This window comes from Nyctereutes procyonoides, unplaced genomic scaffold (genome assembly GCF_905146905.1).
Source record: "Nyctereutes procyonoides isolate TBG_1078 unplaced genomic scaffold, NYPRO_anot_genome, whole genome shotgun sequence".
In the NCBI taxonomy this organism is placed as follows: Eukaryota; Metazoa; Chordata; class Mammalia; order Carnivora; family Canidae; genus Nyctereutes; species Nyctereutes procyonoides.
This window is the reverse complement of record NW_026575052.1, coordinates 49,191,971-49,207,144: the sequence shown is the minus strand read 5'-3', so window position 1 is coordinate 49,207,144 and position 15,174 is coordinate 49,191,971. Positions and strand designations below refer to the sequence as shown.

The 15,174-nt window shown below is 39.8% G+C and overlaps 1 protein-coding gene and 1 pseudogene across 17 annotated transcripts in view; both read left to right on the top strand.

Moving 5' to 3' along the window:
* LOC129513663 (protocadherin gamma-C5) overlaps window positions 1-15,174 on the top strand; it is a 182,761-nt gene that overhangs the window by 115,866 nt on the left and 51,721 nt on the right. The gene's annotated exons all lie outside the window — the stretch shown is intronic.
* The window catches only part of LOC129513551 (protocadherin gamma-A12-like), a 35,601-nt pseudogene continuing 21,033 nt past the window's right edge, over window positions 607-15,174 (top strand).

The following is a 15,174-nucleotide window of genomic DNA, read 5'->3' as shown; positions in this document are numbered from 1 at the left end:
CCTTCCAGTTTTAGGGATATGTAGTGGCATGCCTGTCAAACATGTTTTATCCTCAGAATCTAAACATTTACATTTATGAAAGCAGAATAGTAAGAATTTTTTCCTATATTTTGATGGGCTTTCAAATGTATCATCAGTTATTTTCAGTAAATGGAATTGGTTTTGTTGCTAAGAAAAAGGTAAGTTAATAATATTTTCTGGATTGCTAATTGTGAAGTACTACCCTTATTTCTAGTAAGTGCAAGTTGAAATGCTTCCATTTTGTCCTAAAATTGTTTATTTGTCTTAGTTGACTTATCACTGAGCTTCTGATAATGTCTACAATTGCATTTCTTACTTTTAGGTTTCCATATTGTAAAATTTTTATTTTTATTTTTTAAATATATAAATATTTTTATAGATTCTCGTTATTTATTTATTCATGAGAGACACACACACAGAGAGAGAGAGAGAGAGAGAGAGAGAGAGAGGCAGAGACACAGGCAGAGGGAGGAGGAGGCTCCATCCAGGGAGTCTGACGTGGGACTTGATCCCAGGTCTCCAGGATCACGCCCTGGGCCAAAGGCAGGCGCTAAACCACTAAGCCACCCGGGCTGCCCCCAAATTTTTATTTTTAAATACTAAATGTTGACAACCTTTTAAAGTAGCTCTTCTCTTTAGATAAATTTAAAAATCTGTAAAAAAAAAAAAGAGTGCCCCCTATTACAGGCAAGTGAGAAAGTTTAATTTATATAATTGTATGATTTCTCATAATTGGAAACTCCTAGGAAGATGGCCCATAATTGGTGTTTTCTGGGGGTGGTGATATCAAATTAGGTGCACTAAAATTGTAAGGTTAAAATTACTTTGTATGGAAACTTCAAATTCATTTAAAAGCTCATTGGAAAAAACAGAATATAGATACAGAAAATAATCTCAAGAAAGCAGCTCTGTATGAAAAATATTAGGGAAATACAAAGAGGTTGACTGAAATTTCTACTAAAAGGAACTTACATCCCTATTTGAAGAACAGTTAGGTGGAGCTATTTAAGGTACAAAACCCAAAAATCCTTCCTGGAGTTCAAGATTGTGCAGTAATTGGTTAGGACTCTGAGTGCTGCTGTTCACCAATCAGGGAGAGAAAAACAGAGATCGGGCTTTCCTCCTGCTTGCCCTGTGGGCACCTGAAACACAAAAAAGCCCAGATAGAAACTAACCATCTCCGGGGCTGTGAAGAAATTGTTGGAATCGAAAGATGGGAAAAGCTGGTCCTGACTTTGGTGGTGTAGGGAAGAAGTGGAAGTGATATCCTCCAGAAAAGTGGCAATGATGCCTAAGCACCTGCATCACGACCGCAAAGGGCTTGTCCTGCTGGGAGTTCTCCTGGGGATTCTATGGGATACTGGATGCCCCCAAATTCACTATTTAGTTCCTGTGGAACTGGAGAAAGGCTCTAGAGTGGGCAACATCGCCAAGGACCTGGGGTTGGAGCCCCAGGAACTAGAGGAGCGTAGAGCCCAGAGCCCGTATAGTCTCCAGAGGTAGGAGTCAACTTTTCTGAACCCTCTGAACCCTCGAAGTGGCAGCCTAATCTCTGCAGGCAAGACAGACCGGGAAGAGCTCTGTATGGGGGTCTTCAGTTGTCAATTAAATCTGGAGATTCTGTTGGAAGATAAAGTAAAAATATATGGGGTAGTGGCAGAAGTGAGAGACATTAACGATAATGCCCCCTATTTCCAGGAAGATGAATTAGAAATAAAAATGAGCGAAAACGCAGTCACTGGGTTGCGGTTCCCGCTTCCCCACGCTTGGGATCTGGATATCGGGAAGAATGCTCTCCAGAGCTACAGACTCAGTAGTAATACTCACTTCTCCTTGGATGTACAAAGTGGAGCGGATGATATCAAGTACCCAGAATTGGTGTTGGAGTGCGCCTTGGACCGGGAGCAGAAGGCTGTTCATCACCTGGTTCTCACGGCCTCCTATGGGGGCGACCCAGTGCACAGGAACGGCGTGCGCATCCAGGTGATGGTAGTTGATGTGAATGACAACACACCAGTATTTGCTCAGCCTGAGTACCACGTGAGCGTTCCTGAGAATGTGGCCATAGGCACAAAGCTGCTTTTGGTAAGCGCCACCGACCCTGATGAAGGAGCCACTGTGGAAGTGATGTATTCCTTCCTTTATGTGGACAAAAAGGCGGCCTAAGTTTTCAAAGTAGATGCTAATTTAGGGACAGTTTGAACAATAGGGGAGCTGAACTACGAGGAATCTATGAGATGGAAGTGCAAGCAATGGATGACGCAGGATATTCAGCTCGAGCCATAGTCTTGATCACAGTATTGGACGTAAATGATAACACCCCTGAAGTAGTTGTCACCTCTCTCTCCAGCTCCATTCTGGAAAACACTCCCAGAGGGACATTAATTGCTCTTTTAAATGTAAATGATCAAGACTCTGGAGAAAACCAACAAGTGACTTGCTCCATAGGGGGAATCTGGAATTTAAATTAGAAAAGTCTTATGGAAATTACCATAGTTTAGTGACAGATGCAGTCCTAGACTGGGAACAGGTTCCTAGCTACAACATCACAGTGACTGCCAGTGACATAGGAAGTCCTTCCCTGTCCACGGAAACTCACATCTCACTGGAAATAGCAGATACCAACGACAACCGCCCACCTTCTCTGACCCCTTCTACTTCGCTTTTATTGTGGAGAACAACTCTAATGTCCCAACGGCCTCCATAATGTCTGTGACCGCCTATGACCCTGACTATGGAGAGAACGCCCAGGTCACTTACTCTTTGGCGGAAGACACTCTCCCAGGACCGCCCCTATCCTCCTACATCTCCATCAACTCCAACACCGGCGTTCTGTACGCCCTGCGTTCCTTCGACTATGAACAGTTCCAAGACTTGCAGCTACAAGTGATGGCCTACAACAGCAGTGACCGCTCAGCAGCAACGTGCGAGTCTGTCTGTGCTGGACCAGAACAGACAGAACGACTTGCCAGAAATCTTGTACCCCACCCTCCCCACTGACCGTTCCACAGGCTTGGAGCTAGCGCCCCGCTCCACAGAGCCTGGCACCTGGTCACCAAGGTGGTGGCAGTGGACAGAGACTCAGGCCAGAACGCCTGGCTGTCCTACCACCTGCTCAAGGCCAGCGAGCCTGGGCTCTTCCAGGTGGGGCTGCACACAGGAGAGGTGCGCACAGCTCGGGCCCTCCTGGACAGAGATGCGCTCAAGCAGAGCCTGGTGGTGGCGGTGCAGGATCATGGCCAGCCCCCTCTCTCGGCCACCGTCTTGCTCACCGTGGCCATTGCTGACAGCATCCCAGATGTCCTGGCTGACTTGGGCAGCCTGGAAGCCCCAGGTGACTCCCAAGCTTCAGACCTCACGCTGTACCTGGTGGTGGCCGTGGCCGCAGTCTCCTGCGTCTTCCTCGCCTTTGTCATCGTGCTGCTGGCGCTCAGGCTGAGGCGCTGGCACGCGTCGCGTCTGCTCCAGGTTGCAGGAGGAGGGCTGCTGGGCGTGCCGGCCTCGGCCTCGCAGTTTGTGGGCGTGGACGGGGTGCGGGCGTTCCTGCAGACCTATTCTCACGAGGTGTCCCTGACCGCGGGCTCGCGGGAGAGTCACGTGATCTTCCCGCAGCCCAACTATGCGGACACGCTCCTCAGCCAGGAGAGCTGTGGGAAAAGCGAGCCTCTTTTGCTCTCGGGTGGTTCAGCGTTTCTTAAAGATAATCATGCATTAATTCAGGTAAGGACATATCAAATATTCTTCCCAGGGTTTTGGACAAAGTATCTAAAAAATCTCAGTGTGGGGACAGCCCCGGTGGCGCAGCGGTTTAGCGCCGCCTGCAGCCCAGGGTGTGATCCTGGAGACACGGGATGGAGTCCCACATCAGGCTCCCTGCATGGAGCCTGCTTCTCCCTCTGCCTGTGTCTCTCATGAATAAATAAATAAATAAATATTTAAAAGAAAATAAAAATAAAAAGAGTGAATCCCTACCCAAGAATTTGGGGTTTTAATGGATAAATTGGCATCAGATGTTCAACATAAAAATGTTTTGTGGCCAACGGTAAGAAAAAAACAATTAAAAGCAAGCACAGCTGGTTAATTCGAAAAAGTATATATTTAAAAAGTACCAAAGTGGTTATATATTTTTATATATAATATATATAAACATTGTTATAAATAAGGCGTGAGAGAAGGCGTGAAGGAAGCCCCGAGGGAAGGCCTCCAAGTTGTCCCTGGGCCCAAGGCAGGTTCTAAACCGCTGAGCCACAGGGCTCACTCTAATTTTTTAAAAGTATAAAAGATATATAAAGTATAAAGGATATTTTAAATAAACTTTTGTGAGTAGAGGGGCTTCTGACTACTACTTCTAATTTGTGAAGTTGCTAACAAATTCATAAAGTGCATTTGGTTTCTTTTTTAACGAATTGTTTATTCATAAGAGACACAGAGGCAGAGAGAGAAGCAGTCTTCCTGCGGGGAGCCTGATGAGGACTCGATCCCGGGACCTCATGGAGATCATAATCTGAGCCCAAGGCAGATGCTCAATCACTGAGCCACCAGGTGCCCAACATTTTGTTTCTTTTAAAGTGAATTCTGGTCATTAGGGATGCATATGTTTATACTTTCTCAGGTACTAAGTCATTTCGTGGTTTCACACAATTCTTGAACTTCCAAATATACCCAGTTTATTTCCTACATACTTAAAACTTTGTTATTGAAATATGCAAACAGGGATGCCCAACTGGCTAAGTCAGTAAAGCATGTGACTCGTGATATGGGGTTATGAGTTCAAGTACCATATTGGGTGTAGAGATTACCTAAAAGTAAAATCTTAAAAAAAGAAAAAAGAAATACACAAATAGGTAAGTGTTGTAATGAAGAAAACTGAAGAGATTATTTTTCATCCCCATTGTAGATTCTGGGAATGCAATGTTTGTATGTATATCCAGGAGAGATTTCTTTACTCACACTGATGATCTTAATGATGGCTTTGTGAAACACTCAGTTAACAAATTGTGTTTTGAATGCATTTTTGGTAATGTAGTGCATTTGCAGTAGTCTCTCTTCTTATGTAAGTTTCTGTAACTTTCACACATGGAAAAAATTATGGAAAGTGCCCAGATTCTAAGTGTTTCTTGAGAACCTTATGCTTACTACAATGTTGAACCTAAATTGAATGCAAATGTATATTGGGAAAGAGTTGCTGGAACCTGTGAAAAGTTTGGATCTTTGGGTGAATTCTGTAAAGGAGTAGGAATCATAGCATCATTATTATTTTCTCTTCCTTTGTTAATTGCCTCTTTTCAAAAATACAACAGTCAGTTAATATATAGAATTATAAAAGAGATTATAAATCATTTGAGAAAGGTAATTAAGCATCTCTAAAATGAGACAGTTACTGCTAATGAGATTGACTAGTCACTTTATGCTTCATGACAACTAGTTCAAGAAAGGAAAGATAGTATGGTTCTATTTGTCTGATTTTTTAAAAGGAAGTTTTTGAGCCTGCCTGAAAATGCAAATTTTTTATTGACATTAAGTTCCAAATGGAACTTAATAAGTAGTTTTCTAAATGATAACAATGGGGGGGCACCTGAGTGGGTCAGTCGGTTAAGTGTTTGCCTTTGGCTAGCATCATGATCCCAGAGTCCTGGGATAGAGCCCCATGTCATGCTCCCTGCTCAGTGAGGAGTCTGCTTTTCCCCTTCCCTCTGCCCCCCCTCAAATTAATGGATAAAATCTAAAAATAAATGGTATCAATGAGATTAGAGGGCAGTATGACCTCTTGTTTTGTAAAGGCTGTCAAATTGTTTATCACAAGGCCAGTTCTCACATGGTGAGCAGTTCAAAAGGAAAGACATAACACACAATAGAAATATTCAGCTAACACATAAAAAATGCTCCACAGCACTTGGCATCAGGGAAATATAAATTAAATATAAATTAAAACCACAATGAGATACCACCTTATACTGGTCAGAATGGCTAAAATTAACAAGACAGGAAATAACAAATGTTGGTGAGGATGCAGAGAAAGGGGAACCCTCTTACACTGTTGGTGAGAATGCAAGCTGATACAGCCACTCTGGAAAAATGATATAGAGGTTCCTCAAGAAGTTAAAAATAGAAGTACCCTACCACCCAGCAATTGCACTACTAAGTATTTACCCCAAACATATAAATGTAGTGGTTCAAAGGGGCACCTGCACCCCAGTGTTCATAACAGCAATATCCTCAATAGCCAAACTGTGGAAAGAACCATGGACAGATAAATGGATAAATATATATATTGTGTGTATATGTATATATACACACACACTCAATGGAAAAATGGAATATTAGCCATCAGAAAGGGTGAATAGTTACCATTTACATCGATGTGGATGGATGGAACTGGAGGGTATTATGCTGAACAAAATAAGTCAATCAGAAAAAGACACTTTTCCTGTGGTTTCACTCCTGTGGAATATACAAAACAGTGCAGAGGATCATAGGGGAAGACAGGAAAAACTGAATGGGAAATCATCAGAGAGGAAGAGAAACCATGAGAGACTCTTAACTCTAGGAAACAAACAGGTTGCTGGAAGAGAAGAGGTGGGTGGGGGCATAGGGTCGGTCATAGGGTGATTGGGTGATGGGATGATGGGCATGAAGGGGGGTATGTATTGTGATGAGCACTGGGTGTTATACACAGCTGATGAATTGTTGATCACTACATCGGAAACTATGTACTATATGTTGGCTAATTGAATTTAAATTAAAAAAAGAAGTTATTGGGATCCCTGGGTGGTGCAGCGGTTTAGCGCCTGCCTTTGGCCCAGGGCGCGATCCTGGAGATGACCTGGGTTCGAGTCCCATATTGGGCTCCCAGTGCATGGAGCCTGCTTCTCCCTCTGCCTATGTCTCTGCCTCTCTCTCTCTCTCTCTCTGACAATCATAAATAAAAATTTTAAAAAAAGAAGTTATTTAGGAAACCTGCTAACCAGTCATGCTGACTTCTGTTTACTTAACCTGATTAGAGACAAATCATTAAAAGTTAGGAAAAAAAGTTAGGGCAATGAACAATTATGACTCTTAAGCCAAATCTCAAGTATCAGTGATCTCAACTAATGCTTCTAGTTGAGCTAAATAGGCTTCATTAATTAGTTGAATGAGTGAATGAACAAATATATGTGCTCTGGGGATTACCTTCTAGCTGTATTCTAAGATGCAGTTTGATAGAAAAGTAGGAGCTTTGCAATGTGGTAAAATTACTAACTTTGTGACCTTTGACAAGTTATTTAATGTCAGCTTCAGCAAAATTGAAACAATAATATATAATTTGAAAGACTGTGGTGAGGGCTAGTGATAACATATAAACCACATGGTTCATAATAGGTGCCATTTTTTTTACATCATTGATATAAAAAGTCAAGCGTTTTAGTGTCAGCACATTTAACATTCTTTTGGGAAAAAGTGATAATGATTTGTGTGATTCTCTGGGTGGTCTAATGGGCTGTCCTGTGAGTGGAAGTAAAACTATTCTAAAGCTTTTATGAAAGCTAATCTAAAAAGCTTTGGGGCACCTGGGTGGCTCAGTTAGTTAAGCGTATGTCTTCGGCTCAGGTCATGGTCCTGGGATGGAGCCTCTCATCAGGCTCTCTGCTCAGTGGGGAGTCTGCTTCTCCCTCATCCCTCTCCTCTGCTTGTGATCTTTCCATTTCTTATGCTGTCTCTCTCAAATAAATAAAATCTTAAAATAATAAAAATTGGATTATAATTGACATACAATATTATATTAGTTTCAGGTGCATGACAGTGATTCCGTATTTTTTAAAAAGAGTGTGTGAGCAGGGGGAGGAGCAGAGGAAAGGGAGACGATCTCTAGAGTAGACTCCACACTGAATGCAGAGCCCATCATGACCCCCAAGATCATGACCTGAGCCATAATCGAGAGCCTCAACCAACTCAGCCACCAGGTATCCTTTAGTATTTTTATACATTATGAAATGATCACCTCTGTAAGTCTAGTTACTATCACTATACAAATTTATTACAGTATTATCAATTGTATTCCATATGTTACATCTAAATGACTTGTTTTATAACTGGTTTGTTTCGATTAATCCCCTTCACCTGGGGATTAGGTGATGGATGGCTTACAAATAGCACAAATGTATTGCTTACTGTTTTAAAGGCTGGAATTCTGGGATAAGGGTGCCAAGATAGTCAGGTGAGGGCTTTCTTGTAGGTCACAGATTTTTGACTGTATCCTCACATGGCAGAAGAGGCAAAGGATCTCCCTAGGCATATTATTGTTTGAGAAACCCCTGTTTAAGTCATAAAAGATAGGGGAGCCATTGTTTTGGATGGGACAGCTTTATGAATGTTAATTTTTCTCTCTCTGAACTGTAATGAAACATAGACAAGCATCCTATGAAATTTATTTGTTTTTTTATAAATTTATTTTTTATTGGTGTTCAATTTGCCAACATATAGAATAACACCCAGGGCTCATCCCATCAAGTGCCCCTCTCAGTGCCCGTCACCCAGTCACCCCCACCCCCCGTCCACTTCCCTTTCTACAACCCCTAGTTCGTTTCCCAGAGTTAGGAGTCTTCTTAGTTGTTTTAAAATATTTTATGTATTTGACAAAGATAGAGCAAGCAAGAACAAGTAGGGGGAGCAGCAGAGGAAGAGGGAGAAGCAGGCTGTCTGCTGAGCAGGGAGCTCCTCCCTAGGGCTTGATCCCAGGATGCTGGGATCATGACCTAAGCTGAAGGCAGAGATGCTTAACCAACTGAGCCACCCAGGCACCCCTGAAATTTCTTATTTAAAGGACCTAGTTACTCCATTAGGATTGCTAGGATGACTTAACTAGAGGATATATCATCAAAACCTGAAAGCTGGAGTTACTTGGTTTGGGCCACATGAGAGTTTAAGCTAACATAATGTATTTAATGTAAAATGTCAATCTTAGCTTTAGGATATTTATTGATAATTTAGGATTGATAATTAGGATATTTGGGTTTTTTAGAGTAACTAGGCAGTGGATTTGGGTGTTTATTTTTGTGCTGGTTCCAGTAATGAAATTTTGTGGAGAACTTGGCTTATCTTCCTACGTGTTAAGGATTGTGGGTTTGAGTTCACTCAATCTAATAAGTTAAAATGTTCAGCTATAATTTAAAAGTTACAGCCCTACTATTTCATAGCACCTAAAGTTGAAATGTAATCTATCAACAGACACTCTTCCCCCACCCACACACATCATTCTGGAAGAGATATTATGCTGTTTGAAGCAGAAATAGGCTAGGATCTTTGGTGAGACTGTATAACTTGTTGAGACTATGCAACCCACATATCATTTTAAACTGAATTAGGCTGATGATAAATGAGTGGACTGTATCAGTTTTCTCAGTCACATGTGACAGTATAGCTGTGATAATGAGTTTAATTTTTCTGGTGAAAAACTTGCTTTTTCTTCATGCAAGATACCAAGTTCAGGAAAATAAACACCTTCACATTAATATGTGTAATTCTTTGTATATTAACTATACCTCTATACCTATAAAGCTACTTAAAATTTTTTAAACTATATAAGGTATAAACTAGAGGTATAAACTATACCTCTATACCTATAAAGCTACTTTAAATTTTTTAAACTATTTTTAACTATACCTATAAAGCTACTTAAAATTTTTTAAAGCAAACAGTGTGAAGGGATATTGACCAAAAAAATCACTATTTATATTAGGAAAGAGATTTACTCTCCAGAGTTAAATTTTAAGAGTTAATCTTTAGGAACCCATATCTAGTGAAAAGTTATATTTAGGATTCTTAAAATACTGATAGGAAAATATAAAGATAGTCTATGGCAAAGGTAATTGAAAAAAATCTTTGATAGAGGATGAATTTCACTGATACCAAATGGGAAGAGTTATGGTTTAAGATGTGAAGAGATTGTCATCAGATGAACCAGAGACTCAAAATAATTTATATGTAAAAGAAATCAATACTTGGGCAATTTATCTTAGAGAAGCCATAAAAATATCTATGTATAATGTTATTAATGACAAATACAATTTCATAGCTTATCTTTAAGTCTCTGAAGCATTTCACACAATGATTTGTACCCATTCTAAATAGTCAGTAAAAGGGTTAAGTTCAGTGATTAGGAAGTGGCGTCTACAAAGATCAATGGAACAGAATAGAAAACCCAGAAATGGACCCAAAACTATATGGTCAACTCACCTTTGACAAAGCAGGAAAGAATATCCAATGTAAAAAAGTCCCTTCAACAAATGATGTTGTGAAACCTCGACAGCTACATGCAGAAGAATGAAACTGGACCACGTTCTTATACTGTACACAAAATAAATTCAAAATGTATGAAAGATCTAAATGTAAGACAGGGAACCATCGAAATGGTAGAGGAAAACACAGGCAGCAACCTCTCTGACCTTGGCTGCAGCAACTTTTTACTAGACACGTTTCCAGAGGCAAGGGAAATAAAAGCAAAAATGAACTTTTAGGACCTCATGAAGATAATAAAGCTATGCACAGTGAAGGAAACAATTTGCAAAATTAAAAGACAACTGATGTAATGGGAGAAGATATTTGGAAATGACGTATCAGATAAAGGGCTAGTATCCAGGATCTACTAAGAACTTATCAAACTCAACACCCAAAAATCAAATAATCCAGCTAAGAAACGGACAGAAGACATGAATAGACATCCAGAAAGAAGACATCCAGGTGTGCTAACAGGCACATGAGAAAATCCTTAACATTACTCATCATCGGGGAAATACAAATCAAAACCACGATGAGATACCACTTCATACCTGTCAGAATGGCTAAACTTAACACAGGAAGCAATAGATATCGGTGAGAATGAGGAGAAAGGGGAACCCTCTTAAACTGTTGGTGGGAATGTAAACTGATGCAGCCACCTTGGAAAACAGTATGGAGATTCCTCAAAAAGTTAAAAATAGGGCTATGATCCAGCAATTGCACTACTAGGTATTTACTCAAAGGATACAAAAAAGGTTGCCTCAATACATAGGCTTTTCATATTATGTAACTTCTTATAAGATTTCTGTGTATTTGCAACTGAAGATCCAGCCATTAGTTCATCCTGAGACTTTGTTATATGAAAAAGTAAAACTTCCCTACAAAAAAAAACTTTTGAAAAAGAGACAGCCTTAAAATATCTTAAGCATCAAGAAAATATAAAAAGAAATCACCACTTTGACATTGTATCCTGGCATCCCTGAGAATATAAATTCCCAGGAATATTTAATTGGATGAATGAGGCTGTACTACTACTGCCTTTCAGCTTGCAAATTCCAGTGAGAAACATCTTTATCTTTGTTCTTAACTCTCCAGAATATCAACCTCTGATTACTTCAGGCTATAGTCCTAAGGCAGGGACTCCGAGTGCTGCTGTGAGTCAGTGTGGAAATAGAGATTTACAAAGAGATCTGTAAAGGTTTCTGTTGGGTCACTTTCCTCATGAGATCTTGTCAAAGATATGGGGCTAGGTGTCCAGGACTTGCTCGTTCAGAAGCTGTGGATTAATGTAGAAAAAGAATAGTTCACTCTGAAGTGAAGAAAATAGACACTTAACTTGTAACAGGTTGGACCTAGAACATATATACCCCTATACAATAGTTTGTATCAAATGTTTAGAAATTGTAGTTGAAAATCCTTTAAATGTTTTCCACATTAATATAGACGTGCAAGATGCAAATGATAATACTCTCCAGCTCATTGGTAGTGTTACTGACTCAAATATCTGAATTGACCCAGGTTGGGGCAAGATTTGTAATAGAACCTACAGAAGATACTGATGTTGGAAGCAGTTGATGCATCTGCTCCTCAGTTTCAGCCAGAAGGTATATGGGGTCAGCTTTTGAGAATACATGCCTCCTGAGCACCTCCATGGTGAGGGTAAGGACCACTGCTCATATGAGAGTAGCAATGTGAGATCAGATATGTCTTTGCAGTCCAGACTACTCGTATCCAATTTGGTCTTGATCACAATCCAGGCAAAATGAAAACTTTAGGTACATTGGGCTATGATGAGATATAAAAATGTTCCATGGTTTTAGAAGTAAGGAATGGTGGGAGGTGAGGACTGGTTGCCTAGTGTAGTTGAGATCAAAATTCTGGATAATAATGACAAAGTCCCAGAGCTGATTTTTACTTCTATCTCAATAATGATTCCTGAAGAGTCTGCACTTTTGAAGTAATGATTCTGTTTAAAACACTTAAAACACAGGATTCAGGGACACCAGGGTTGCTCAGTGGTTGAGCATCTGCCTTTGGTTCGGTCCTGGTCCCAGGGTCCTGGGTTCAAATCCTGCATCAGGCTCCCTGCAGGGAGCCTGCTTCTCTGCCTATGTCTCTGCCTCTCTCTGTGTGTCTCTCATGAATAAGTAAGTAAAATCTTTAAAAAAAAATAAACACAGGATCCAGATTCAGTAGAAAATAGGGAGGTCACATGTCTGGTATAGATTCAGAATCGAATCTTCTACCAGTAATTACTACATGCTTGCAATGGGTGGGGTGGGCCCTAGACAGGGGAGCTGACCCTAGGGTACAAGTGAAATGAAATTTAAAATGAAATTTAAAAAATTTTTACAATAACATCCAAAGCCATAAAATATGTAGGAATAATTTAATTAAAAATATATGACTTCTATATTAAAAACTCTGAAACACTGCTAAAAGAAGTTAAAGAAGAACTAAATACATGGAAATATAGGGTACAATGTTACCATCATGGCCACGGGCAAACAAGTCACCTCTCCCCTAGCAGAAATGCCACTTTACACCTTGGTGACATCAACAACAAGCCAGTTTTCCACCAGGCCACCTAGGTGGTCCACAGGCCAAGAACAGCCCTCCCAGCACCTCCATTGCCCAAGTCTGCAGCTCAAGTCCTGATCTGGGACCCAACAGCAGTATCTCTTACTCCTTTGTGGCCAATTTGGATACTTAAAGTGAGTTTGAGGTAGCACAGAATGCTGTTCCATGTAATCAGGTGAATCTAAATAATGTTGGCATAGCATTTCACTCAACTTACACTTTACAAACACTTGTAAAATTATAGAATAATATTTACATATAAAACTCCTTGTTATATATCCCTGTCAGTGGTTTGGAAGATTGCAGTCTAAAATATCACAATGAATTATAAATATATAATATAAAATTATATAAATATAAAAGGAAAAAGAAATATCAACTGTTGGAAAGTGCAACTTAGGTAAAGTGGGTAATAAGGAACCTGTGTCTGATTGGTTAGTCATGGTAGGATTCCTTATTGATGTGAATTCTGTTGTCTGGTTAAGCTATGTTTATTTTATTGTAAATGCTACCTGGCTGTTGATCTCTAAAAGGAATTCGAGAAATTAGGTGATAAGGAGTCTTCAACCTGGATTCCACTGCTCACCCGAAGAGTTTGCTAAAGCTAAGAAACCAAGAAAAGGCAAGCATCTCAACAACTACGTTTCACTTGCATATACTGGTTTTATCTTGTGTAGTATTTTCTCTAGCACTGTGTTAGGGGAGGCCCTGAATATTCCTGGTGAGCAAAGGGCACTTATTTGACATCTATTGACTCTTCTATTTACCTTATTTTAAGCTGACTTTTGCATGTGATATGAGGTAGTAATTCAGTGAGGTAGGAGTCAAGATTCTTGGTCCCTGTATGATGCCCAGTTTCTCCAACATCATTTGTTGAAAGGATGTTCCTTTTTCTATTAAAATGCTTTGGTACTCTTGTTGCAAATCATTTGATACAAATGGGTCTATTTCTAGACTCCCTGTGATGTGCCACCCAGGGATCCTCTATATGTATTTATATGTGTGTACACACACTATTTTTTATGAACCACTTGTGAGTAAGTTGTAGACATCATGTCTCTTTTATTCCTAAATACTTCATGGTGTATTTCCAAAGAACAAGGACATTCTTTTATATACCTGAATCATAGTAATAAAAATAAGAGTTTAATATTGATAGAATATTTATTTATTGTCTACATTCAAACTTTACCAATACTTCACAGTAATTTTTCATTTAGTTGTCACGTTTCCTTAGTTCATTTTAATCTGACAGTTAAAGCTCAGTATTGCTTTGTTTTTTCTAACACTGAAAGTCTTTTGTTTCATCGAATACCTTTAATTTTGGTTTGTTTTGTTTCCTTGTGATAATATTTAAATAAGACATTTTTTTGGTGTTTATCCATTGCTGTGCAAAAAAGTACCACAAAATTTAGTATCTTAATACAACAGATTTCTATTATCTCATACGTTTTGTGGATCTGGAATCTGGGTATGGCTTTGCTGGGTGTCTCTGTTCAAAGTTTCTCTTAAGGCTACAAACAAGGTGTCAGCTAGGATTCTTATCTGAAGATTCAACTAAGGGAGGATCCACTTCTGACCTCTCTTACACAGTTATTGTAGAGATTCTGTTCCTCATGGGTCACTGGACTGAGGGCCTCATTGTTTTGCTTGCTATCTGCTAGAGAACCTTATAACCCTCACTTCCTTGCCGTGTGCACCACTCCATAGGGCAGCTCAAAATAGAACATCTGGATTCTGTCAGAGCAAGTAATGGAGAGAGCAAGTAATGGGCAAACAAGATGAAAGCCACAATCTTTTTGTAAAGCTAATTTTTAAAATGACATACAATAACTTTTGATATATTCGCTTCATTAGATGCGTGTATTCTGGGGCACCTGGGCGGCTGAGTCGGTTAAGTGTCCAACTCTTGATTTTGACTTAGGTCATGCTCTCAGAATAATGAGATCGAGTCCCATGTTGGGATCTGCAGTGGGCTAAACCTGCTTAAGATTCTCTTTCTCCCTCTCTGCCTCTGCCCTAAAAAATAAAGAAGAATGTCTCTTAGTCCAGCCCACACTCAAGGGGATACGATTTTCTAACTCCATTTATAATATTTTCTTCTACATTTATTAGTTGGCCTTAGACTATAAGGAAGAGCTTTCCCTTCTGTTTTATTTATTCAGTTATGGTTCATGGGTTTTTTTTCAGTGTGTTATATAGCATTATTACTCTTATTTATTTTGGTCCCAAATTGTGGATTTTATTTTAAATTTTGATTTATTTTGATCCCAGATGGTTTTGCTAGGGAGGGCCTTTTCAAGATGCCTTTGTGTCCTT